General features: G+C 42.5%; 1 protein-coding gene and 1 long non-coding RNA gene across 2 annotated transcripts in view; one reads left to right on the top strand and one right to left on the bottom strand.

Moving 5' to 3' along the window:
• Window positions 1-853: 853 nt before the first annotated feature.
• LOC117816223 lies at window positions 854-4,932 on the bottom strand. Its single transcript, XR_004631914.1, has 3 exons — window positions 4,695-4,932; window positions 4,427-4,625; window positions 854-2,721 (listed from the first exon to the last, which is right to left on the bottom strand). It is a non-coding gene; the product is annotated as an uncharacterized LOC117816223 (long non-coding RNA).
• Window positions 4,598-12,138, top strand: part of tnrc6c2 (trinucleotide repeat containing adaptor 6C2) — a 54,213-nt gene continuing 46,672 nt past the window's right edge. The window contains 1 exon segment of the mRNA XM_034688400.1: window positions 4,598-5,378. The gene's annotated coding sequence lies outside the window, so the exon portion shown is untranslated.

Consider the following 12,138-nt stretch of genomic DNA (forward strand, 5'->3'; position numbering starts at 1 on the left):
GAGCACCAAGGCAGAAAATGCATCCTGTGGTGATGGCATTTCTGATTGACACCTCTACTACCTTCCCTCTCAGTGGGTCACTATAATCATTTCCGAATGATGAAACAGAAACTAGGCTTGTTAGCACTTAATTATTCATTTGAATCCATAAAGGCAATCAATTAAGCTTAAGTGTGCAATAAATCTGATTAACCAGTCAGTTCCCAAAACACCATAAAATCCACGCAGGTCTTATACCCTGGTAATGAGTTTGTGAGTGCAGAGGGGGGAGGGGGGGCTAATAAGTGAGGGTGCTTTCCCACAAACACACACATGCACATATGCACGCTACACAAGCCACTGTTGTGGTTTATTCAGTTTTTTTGGAGGGGTGGGGGATGGGGAGGGGGGGCATAATTTAAGGTATTAGCTATTGGGGATGAAAGATAAGCAGGGCTTAATGTATGCTAATATTAAGGTCTGCAGCGTGTAGCAAAATAAAGCAAGGTCATCAGGAAAAGGCGAGCTTGTAATTAATAGATGAATTCATTACAAAAACAATGACTCCGTTCAGAAACACTCATTTACAAGATAAGGCATTTGAAATGAAAATAGAAACATTAATGTGTTGACAATGAGAGCCACTACCAGTATATTCAATCTTTAGTTGCTGTTAATGCAGTCTGTGTGCATATGTGTTTATTGGACGAATCTGCCGGCCTCTTTTCCACCACCACTGTATCATTCCTCATTATTCTCTGACACACACACTGGCTGCCTCTCTGCCTTCCTCCCAGCCCTACTCTGTCCTTCTCTCCCTCCCTCCCGCCCTCCCTCTCTCGCTGGCCTTTACCTGCTCGCTGGCCTCAGGGGAAATTACCACAGCTCAGAAATGCTGTCCTACTGCAACGCTCCACTCTGCCCTGCCTCTTTCCACACATACAGCACACACACATACACACAGAAGGATGCATGCACACAAAACACCCCCATATACAGACAGAGGCTACATAACCCCTTCCCCATCCCTAACAGTGGCCCTTTACCAGCCTCTGCAAATGCTGTTTCTTCCTGCTAAAGTCTGCCTCTACATAATATATTATGTACCATATAGAGGCACAGCAGAACATGGAGGAAAGAAGCATTATGTGCCCAAGGTCTGCACTGTATTAGTGTCCTAAATAGGCTAATAGTTAATATGCATGTTTGTATGGAAATAATCTCTATAAGTCACTTCCCTCATGTTTGTTATGTGCACCTTTGTGTTTATGTGAAATAGAATGCAAGTGTGCATATATTACCCTACCTAACAGCTTTTATGTGTTGAACCTCCTCCGTTCAGGGTAATTCACCCTTTAGTCTTAATGAAAGTTAATGAAAAGGATCCCTCCTCCTCTTATGGACTACCATGCTTTCAGCTTTGCGGTCTGTCTTATCTTTTCATTGCAAGGCTGCAGACCTTGGAGATGAGCAATTCAGCTGGGTTTTTACCACTCTTCACTGTTATTTAATAGATAAGCTCTTCAATCACATAGCTAATCAGAGTAAGAAAAACTCAAAATGAATGTCTCAACCCAATCGCACAGCTACTACTTGCACATTTTGCCTTGAAGCAGCAGGACTCAGGGACTTGCTGTGTAACATTCGTCTTTTATGTGCAGTTAGAAGATGGTTTCATTTGGCTCCTCTGTCAGAATTATCATCATGAAGGTCCCTTTGCATATGTCAAGTCATGCCTTTGGAAATGTCACTTTGAGCGAAGCAGCAGTAGCTCCCCGTCTGCATTTTGATTACTCACATGCATAAAGTCCAGACTGTGGAGGAGGATTGAGTATTCGTAATCAATACAAAAAAAAAAAGACAGAACCTTACTCATTAGTCATTTCACATCACAGCAAATAATGAATGTCTTATTCTCTATGGTGAGTCTGGGGATTGATGATATAAAATCAAGATCTGCATTTTGCCTCACAGCTGTCATGAAATATCTGGCTTCCCCTCAGATCTTATTTGTTCGGTTGATTCCACATGATTAAATGTTAAGATGATGCACTTGGAGAGGGGCTCTGTGTTTAAGAGTGAGGCAAAACATTGATTTTGAGAAGAAGGAATCATTTGATGATCCTATAAATTCAGCTGGTGTGTCATAAACTGTCGAATATATTATGACTGCAGGATCAAAAATATAGCCTGTTGGGATTTTTTCTGTAATTTGTCTAGTGATGTGTCTGCCTTTTATGAATGTGTGCGATTATTAATGTTTCTGGATGGAGATACATGCTCTCATGGGAACCATGTTTAAACGATAAAATGTAGCCACAGAGCACACGCATAAAATATGCACGTAGCGTTGTAACACAGAACAGTGTGTATTTGTGATGTGAGAGAATGAAGTGAGTGTGTGCATGGTATGAATAAGGATCTGCGGTTCAGTGTATGCATATGCATTCTTGTGTGAATTTGTGCATGCAAGTCTCTGAGCAGACTCCGGCGGCAAGCTTGAAATTAAAACCTTATGCGGAACGCGTCTCATGATTGGACTGGAATTAAAACAAAAGGCAGAAGAGCAGACTGAAAAAATGAAGAGAGGAGGAAAAAGGGGTTGAGAGAACAGGAGAGGGGGAGAACAAGAGGGGAAGGAGAGAGCGATTCCCTCTGCTGCAGTCCTACAGCTTGTGTCTGGGCTGTTTTTTATCAGAATGTCAGGCGGACCTCTCCCATTGGCTCTCCTCTGTCAGCAGTCTGCCGAAAAGTTAAAGCAGTTGGGGAAACTGTTAGTCAAGGAAACATCTCAGAGGCACAGAAGAATAGCTATGATGAGTTGGAGAAGCCTAGATGTGCATAGATTTTGGCTCTCATTGTCGATAGCTTACATGAGTCTGCATTATAAAGAGATTAAAACTACAAGTCATTTGGGCAGTTATGTTTGCATGATGTATAATTCACTCAGTTGATGGTACAAATAGACACTTAAACTCTGAAACACAGGGTTTACACACAACAAAATTTGTTCATGTGGCATGAATGAACAGATTAATAGTCTGTGATCCTTGTTGAACTACATTTCCCTCAAGGCGTTCCTGAAGGCATTCCTCCCTGCTCTCACCTCTCTTAACCCTGAGTGTGGAACATCTGCTTTCTCCATTCAGTTGGAGCTAGCTATTTTAATAGCTCTGGGCATCTTGCCTTGAAAAGGAGAAAAAAAAATTGGCTGGGGCCCCTGGCTTTTTCATCAGCAGTCTCCCCCAGTAATGTATAGGAGGCCAGAGCTTTGCTGAGAGAGTTCTCACTGGTCAGCCTTCCCCTTTGTGGTCTGCAGCCTTGACCTGTTCTCACCTCACAGTGTGTGTGCGTGTGTGTAAGCATTCGTGCTTTTCTGTGCATGCGCAGTCATTTCCATAAGAAAAGAGTGCAGAGAATGGACAGGGGCTGCTCCCTCTTTCTCTGAGACGGCTGCAGACGCAGTTCAGAGGGCACAAGGGCGACCTCATCCATCATGTTGAGAATAGTCTGGAATTATCGCCCCATGTCTCCGGAATCATGTGATCAAGAGATTCTTGACAAAGGTCATCTTGGGTAGAGAAACTTTGGGTGGGCTCTTAAAGTTCATGATGCAAGACTAACAAAAGTATTTTTTTATTGAATTCATCTATGTGCTATTTACCACAGTTTTGGCAATGAGTCACATCAAGCATGGTAGGTCATTTGGTTATATCAGCATAATATTTACTTGTTATAAAGTAGTTTTTCTTCAAGGCAATGTTAACATTGCTTTGTGGTATTCAAAAGCTGTAACAGTCTTTTTTCTGTTTTATGACCAATGGGGGGCAGCGTAGCAAGCTTTAATCACAGCAATATCTGACAGTGATGCTGATGGGAATGACAACAGCATCTTGAAATGTTTGCACCTCTGTACAACTGAATGAAACTTCATAGCTTGGGACCACTAGTTCACACCACCAAAAGTTTGATGCCCCGTGGCACCTTGAGTATTCAAAATGTTACAGGGCATCAAGCTTTGATAAAATACAGAAATACTGGTAGAGAGCAGAGGCTTTACATAAACACACACTATTGCACACACTCACTTGTGGGTTCTATTGAGAGGGATTCTCTTTAAAGAGTCACACATATATTAATGATTAAACATCTCAATGCTTTTCAGGACTAAGAAGAGCATTATACATACTGTATTTTATACTTATGAAAAAACAACAGTGACATTTTGGGTGCTGTACACCTTCTTGTTTGCTGCTGTAACTCCATGAATTTCCCCGTTGTGGGACGAATAAAGGAGTATCTTATCTTATCTTATCTTATCTTATCTTATCTTATCTTATCTTATCTTATCTTATTTCGTGACAATATATCCCTTTCAAAATCTTTGACAGTATAACATCTGTTTCCTTTCTAATCCACAGCATTAGCTGCATGCTTCAGCAATTACCTTAGAAATATGAGCTTTGAGGCTGTGTCCACCCTCTGTCCGCTCGGAGGTCTGGAGTACGGGGGAGTGGAGAAGAGAGGGGCGGGGTGGGGCGACCGGTGGAGGGCGGAGTTGGCAGCTGGTGTTTTGGTTGGTCGGGAGTGACGTATCTGGAGCCACTTCCTGGTCTGGTGTGCTCTCGGGGATGAGGTGAGAGAGACTGCAGTGTTGTTAGTTTGAACAAAATGGCTGCGAGACCACTGTCAACGAGAGCTCACTGAACGCCTACCATGACTGTCTGGATCCTCTCAGAATGTATTTCCCCGGAGTCGTTTCTCTCTCTGCATTCGCGGTGGCCAGCCCGTCGCTAGTCGTCCAGCTGGCGACCTAAACAAACACATTTCTTTTTTGCACTTTAAAACAAGTTGGCTGGCTCCTTGACGGCCGTCGGCTTGCTCCTTGTACGCGAGAAGTCATCGGTGATATTTTTTTTTTTTTAACGAAAACTGCCTGATTTCTCCGGTTCACAAAACCTCCCAGTGGTCGACGACGTGCACCGCCAACCTGCGTGAACGTCACCCAACATATTTCTGCTGCTTTTGAAAGTCGTTTTTATTCGTGTTCGTTTTTGTTTTTGTTGTGCACCCTTCCCCGCCCCCCCAGTACATCGTGACGTTTTAACAAACAGTTTTTCGGCTTGTGCATTTCACGGCATATTTTTCTATTGTTTTTTGCTGAAAGCATTAATAACCGTACATGCTGTGTATATCTGGCTGAGTAGCCGCTGTTTACCTCGGTATCTTGTCACCAAGTCGGCTTATCTGCCAAGTCTGACTTCAACTGCGACTGAATCTTTGCTCCATCTCTTTACGGGTAACTTCAGAAAAGACATAGGAGAATGCGTTTTTGCATATGTTTTTCTGCCATGCACCGACTCTTCTCTGAAAGCTGCCAAAGCTCTGGTTGACGCAAGGTGAGTTTCAAAGGAGCAACGCTTCTCTCATGTGCAAAAATAAATGCCATTGCTGATGCATGATTGGGGAAAGTGGACAGTAGCTGTCTGTGAAAAAAATGGTAAATTAACTAATTATGTCGCAGCAGTATATTAACTCACGTTTCTGTGATGTATCCTAAAAAATCTTCCCTAATTTCAACAAAATATAAACACTACAGTAAGAAATGTGGTGAGGTTAATTGTTGATGCAGATAATGGAAGGTCTTAAATGGTTTGGTTGCTTCATTGTAGATGTTCCTTATTTTATTATTATAAAAAGAAAAAGAAAAGCCTTACTTACTTTTGTGCATTGCCTTTACACTGCTTGGCAGTACCTGCACCCAAATGGACTTGAAGCACTTTGTCACTCTTACTGATCTTGTTTCCTCTTGTCTAGATCTTTGCTTATGTTGTTCTTATTCTATGTAAGTCGTTTTGGATAAAGGCGTCTGCCAAATGACATTGTAACATTGTAAATGTCAAGTGCCACGTTCACCATCATTAGCAATCTGTGATGCTTAATTTTGCTACCACCATGCGCAGTTTCTAACACAGTTTTTTTTGTGTATCTACAAATATTAACTGTGTTTTACATTGAAGTGAAAGAGTCTGTTAAGTGAGCAGCACCAACATTTTTAAGGGCTCCCCCTGCAAAACTGGAATGATTATTTCATGAGACTTGGCACTTGACCTATCAGAGGGATTTGCAGTTATTGTGCATTCATTGAGAGGTTCATTACTAGATGTGTAAGTGAATGGGCTTGACATGAAAATGTTAGGAACTTTTGTGTTATATCATCGCTCTTTCATGATTGGCTGAGTGGACTGGAACACACTCTGTACATGTGAGCGTGTAATGTGATGGTTTCTTTCACAGACTGAGAGGACTTGCTCTGCGTTTTAATGCTGAAGTCTTCTAGTGGTTTAGAAAATGTGTTATTTATGACATAGTACTAGTAAAGGATGATAATTGTAGAGAGCTATGTTTTGAGTGCAGGATGACATATTTTAGACAGATGTTTTTTGTTATGGCTGCTCATTTTAGCTTCGATGTTTTTCAGTATGACCAGGTTCTGTTCGGAGGGTGCCATTGTTGCCCCTTTGGCTCATTCAGTATCTGTATCACATGATGTATCTTGCATACTTTTGTTCATTCCACTACACTAATTCCACGTACATTATTAAACATAGCCGTCCTGTCTCTCTTCCCTCCTTTTCATCCACCCTGGGTGAAAAAAAAAACGGGGATTCTGATTGAACTGTCGCCTTCCATTGCTTCCCCCCTTCCTGCATTCTGTCCCCAGGCACTGGAGTATAGCTTTTAATATCTCCTCCGCGTGTCTTAATTGAAGTACATAATTTCCCGTTCAATTTCAAACCCCCTTTTTCCTTCCCCCCCTCTGACATCTCTGTCACCGCTGTCTTATCTCTATCGTCACACGCCAGTGAGGTGATGAAATGAAAAATGCGCGTGAGCATTGGTGGCACACGTACATGTGTACATTTGCAGTACCATTGGTGTGTATTCATAAACATTTGTGTGCATGTCTCTGTCATTCTCGGGAACGTGAGCGTGTTGCTGTTTTTGCAGATGTTTTGTGTTTGGCTCCAAATCAGCCTGTGAATACGCACGTGGAATTCCTGTCCTTTTTGCCGTCGGAGTGTGTGACCATTAATGTCAAACTCAAAGCCCTGGCAGTCCGTTAATGCTCTGCAGTTGTTAATCAGGTCGTGAGCTGCCTCCTGCATGCCTTAGACACCCAGCTGACTCACAGACACACACACAGAGCGCTGTTTTTACCCAGGGTCAAGGGTCTTCCCGTCTGCACGCCCCTCTTTCCAAAAGGCTGAAGGGCACGTACTGTGGGGGTGGTTGTGAGAAGATGTTGCAGGGGCCCTGGTGCATATGTGAAACCAGTGAATAGGGAGAAAAGAAAGACGTAAAGCACAGTAAGAGGAGGTAGGTAGTCTGCTAGATGTGATGAATGCCTAGGTTTTCCCCCTCACAGACAATTGCTTTTTGCGCCGTTGCCTCCACCACAGCCACAGCAGGTGGCTCATCTGCTGGGCACACGGGTGCATTGTGAATACATATAGGCAGTAAGTCTGCACTGGGGTTCCCTGACAGACAAGTGAGACTTTTCCTCAGCTTTGTTATTTTGGGTGCTAAGGGAATGCATAATTTAGCATTTGGGAGCACTAGAAGTCAATTAAGAAGCTGATAGCCAATGAATGAACGCCAACATCTACAAATCTAGACCCAAGACTTACGGACTTGTATCAAAAGTATCTCAATCTTACTGAATAATTGGTTCTTTCTCGGTCTCAAAAGAACGTGTGAAATTCAGTCCTTCATCTCTCTCTGGGACCCAGACTCAATAAATGATATTGCTACGTTTTCCATTTTGACTGCAAACCAGCAGGAAGCCCATAACTTATTTTTACTCTGGATCCTACCAGGCTAGGCTGTTGGCTTCTAGACATTTTTTTGATTGGTGTCAATTACAAAGCTACAAGCAGTTTGTCCATCTGTAGCGTTTTATCACTTAAGGGGCAGGGTAATTTGTTTAAAAGGAAACCCAAAGCTGGCTTCCCCTTGTCTGACCCTCCACAGACAAAACATGAACATTAGTCTTGTCCTCTGGTGGCTATCGTTTGCATGGTTTCTGCTTCAAGGCCAAATGGAACAGGATTGATGTTGTATTTTAGTATCTTTTCAGTTTGGCGGTCTAGGAAATTGAAAACAAAAAAAAGTCATTTCCATCTCTTGTCAGTCATCTTGTCCTTTTCCTTTGTTCACATTTGATAGCCAAACTTTGGAAAAGTGGCTCGTTTTGTTCCTCCTTTTTCGGACTGTCATTGACCATAGTCGAGGCCTGAATCTGGTTGTCACTGAGCCTATGATTATGAGGCTTTCGAAACAACTAGCATTATCCTGATAGATAACATGCTTAACACTGCCACAGGGTGCTGCCCCAGTAGGGAGGCATCATCAGAAGAAACAGCTGGATTCAGTGGGAGGCTGCCAAAAAGAATTAGCCTCTTCTCCTTGTTTATCAGAGTCTGTTCTAAAGTTAAAGGGTCAGTATATCTAGTGCTAGGGTTTTGCGTTTGGTGTGGCCATTACACTAAATGAAGCATGTTGGTGTTGTATTTTTTTTGGATGGAAATCAGCATAAAAAGAAACTCTTGATCGCACCAAGAATGACTTAACCATTGAAGGTTTTCTGTGAGGAGTTAATGCAAACTGGGTCAAAGTGGTCTCGCTCAGAGTTCACTGCACGTCTGAAACTGATCTGCTTTGGTATGAGTATGATCCTATGTTATGATTAGTCATAATCCTTTTCAGGGGTAGGTTCAATTTCAGTCTTGACAGGCATGTGGTGTTTGCATATGACAGTCCGTCTTATATACAATGAAAATGAGCTGTTTAAACTCTTGTCCACTACCATAGATACCTAGGGGTTTTTGTGATAGAGGTGAACCGTGGAGTCCTGTAGGTGCTGGGGGAGGTTGGGAGTTGGGGTTATGTGTAACCCCCCCCTCCTTTTTGTCCAACTTATGTGCCAGTGGTTGTGGCAGGGGCTTAGGGGGCCCACCAGGGGTAAGCCAGGCCGGGATGGAAGCAGGGGGGATGTGGGGGAGGCGAAGCTGAAACCTGCGAGCTGCTTGCCTGTGAGTCTTGGCAGGGGTCCAGGGGAATGTTCAATGTGCCGAGCCTTGGTGGGGGCCTCCTCCTCCCCCCCCCCCCCCTTGTGCTCCATGTCGGCTAATTGGGGAGACGTGGAGAGAGGGAGAGGCATCACATGGTAGCTGACAGGGAATATGTAGGAACCTACAGTGTTCCCTTTCTTTCCTGCTCTGAGACAACATTAGACAGCATTACTCATTATGTAAAAGGACTTAGGCCCTGCAGCACTTCCAAAGCCCTCAGTTAAAGCTATGTAAATAGCACTAGCATGTGCCGCCTACCCCTGTACTGGGGCCATGGCTTAGGCTGGTAAGCTCCGATCATTTGTTTGCAGTCTGGACGGTTTTATCTTCTTCAGGTGTTACTTTGCATACTTTTGATTGTTAGAACACATTTTGAAGATGTTGATTTGATTAATCGGAAGTTCTGGATATCATCACCAAAAAAAATCTTGGGATGTTTGAATTGTGACCCAGTTGAATTACAAACTAGAATTTCTTGTGCACAGATTAAGTTATAATATCAGCCTATTTCCTATTCATTAAGGATCTGGGTATCTGAGGATACTGAAGAAATGGAGCAAGACAGCTTTTAGCCCTGCACATCCTTTCGTAGCGTCTTTACTACTGTTATTAAACTTGGAGACTGCATTAATTTGTACTGTTCTCAGTGATATGAACTGTAGAGCTGTCATGAACTGTAATGCATATCTGCAGGATATGACTGAACGAGGAGAAAAGTGAAGATCTTAGGAAGATACGTGCTCATTCTTAATAGTTCAATGAAACAAAACCAACATATATCTATCTAAGACAGGAAGTTGTCGGGTCTATCTTTTAAGTTTTTACTTCACTCTTGTTAGAGACAGTCGGTGTTTCTATATCTCCACGATCATCCCTACAGCTTTACAGGGGGGCTGTCACTTTAATCTCTCTGTTGCTTGGCTTTTTTTTGTCTTTCTCTCTTCTTACATCAGTACAGGCTTTTCCTCATAACTGAGCACGGCAATTATTTTTCTCTTTCTTTTCGGGGTCTATGTTATTGCTTACACTGATGACAGCAAGGGAGAAGTTGTCTGACATCTTTTGTGTGGGTGTGTGTGAATGTATAGGGAGGACAATGTGACAATGTAACCTTAAGGCATGAGGAGAGTATAGCCCAGTCGATTAGCCAATTTGTCTTAACATGCATTCAAGCATGTGTGTAAGTGTGTTCCTGTATTTAGTCTGGCTGTTCTGGTTCCAACAGCAGTAAAGACAGGCTGTGCAGCATGTGTGTAAGAGTAATATAAGTGCATGTAAAAATGGCTTGCTGGCTCTTATTACTTGGACTCAAAATAGGGAATTGTATTGTCTCATCCTCACTTTCCTGGAAAATGTCATGAGTATTTTTCAACTCTGTTTAATAACTATTAGGGATGCACCGAAAATTCGGCCACCGAAAAAAGCCAAAAAGTGCATTTTTGGTTTTCAGCCGAAATACTTTAATCACCGAAACAACACAGCTATTCGGATCCTCTGAACTTAATCGCAACTGTACTTGATCCGCGTTATAGAGATCATTACTTGGATGTGGGAATAAAGCAGCGCGCACGAGAAATGATCCAGACCGCGATGGATGCGGAGAACCCGCTTGAAGACGGAGAAGTGCACAGCGCAGGAGAAGGAGAACAGAGTGCAGAAAAAAGGACTCGTCTCTATGAACCAGTTGAGGGGCATGCACCTTCGTTGTCTGATATGTTCAATGAGATCCTTGATTTTAGTGAGGTTAGTACACAGTCATAGCCATAAATTCAATGGTAGGGGAGACTGGGGACAGTTGTAACATTTTTGAAATTTCTGTCTACAACTTTGATCTCTTTAAACCAAGTGTGTTCAAACTGCTATACAAACTAGCTTCAAGTGTATGCTAATAAATGGCCTAGAACATTACTGTGCAACACAAACAGAAAGTGCATGGCTTAATCTCAAATCCAAGGAGTGAAATGTTACAATTTACCCCGGTCTCCCAACTAGTAATTGGCATAATCATTTTTTCTTTCTGTTCCTCATTTTCGGTTTTTGGCCTTGGTTTCCTCATTTTCGGTTTTCGGTTTCAGCCAAGAATTTTCATTTTGGTGCATTCCTAATAACTATGAGTAAACCTAAAAAGTAACATAAATTTAAGCATAAGTGTTCAACATTTTACTGATGATACCATTCTCTATTGGAGATGTTGCACTGGTAAAAGTTTCTCCTGCTGAAGGTTAATCCAGAGAGGTCAGTGGGGTTTGGCCATAAAATGGTGATGATGTAACACCACAAACCTTTTCCATCGTTTGAAACAATATAACCCATTAGAATACACGAAATAACCTAAACTCTCATATAATGACTAAAAAATGAAGAGACACAAGGACATAATACTGACTGAATAATGAGTGACATGAAAAAATGTGTCGTGATAACATTTTTGGCCATATTGCCCAGCACAGAGGTCAACCTCTGTATTAATGTTAATAGCAGCTTAAATTATCCAGCCCTTCAGACAAGGACTCACCTCACATCCTCTAAGCTACCAGCTATGTACACTGATAAAAAACTAACATGCAAAATATGCAGACAATGCACAACCACAAATTGTCATAAACACAAAGCAGTCCCAAGCAAAGACATACACCAACACACTCAGCCTGACAGCTTCTTCTCGAATTCAATAAACTTTAGCTGTGGTGCTGGCAGGGATCAGGCCTGCTTGGTCTTGTGCATTGTGCTGTTTTCCTTTTTAATGAGCTGCCATCGTGTTAAAGTTTCATATCGACTTGGCAGAGGAAGCCGCCAAGACACTGCAAGCTAATTTTCTGGAGGCAAACCTCAAAGCTGTTATTTATAGCACAGGTTTGAGTCTCTCACTATCTGATTCTTTGACTTCCTTTCTCCAGCTTGCATCCTCCTTTCTCATCGCTCTCCACCCAGCCGTTAACCCTCAGTCAGTCCCCTGTCTACAACCCAAAATATTTCTGCCACAACTCATTGAACAAGTCCCGTCCAGTAGCAGTTAAGTGTATTT

The sequence above is a fragment of the Notolabrus celidotus genome, chromosome 7 (assembly GCF_009762535.1).
Source record: "Notolabrus celidotus isolate fNotCel1 chromosome 7, fNotCel1.pri, whole genome shotgun sequence".
In the NCBI taxonomy this organism is placed as follows: Eukaryota; Metazoa; Chordata; class Actinopteri; order Labriformes; family Labridae; genus Notolabrus; species Notolabrus celidotus.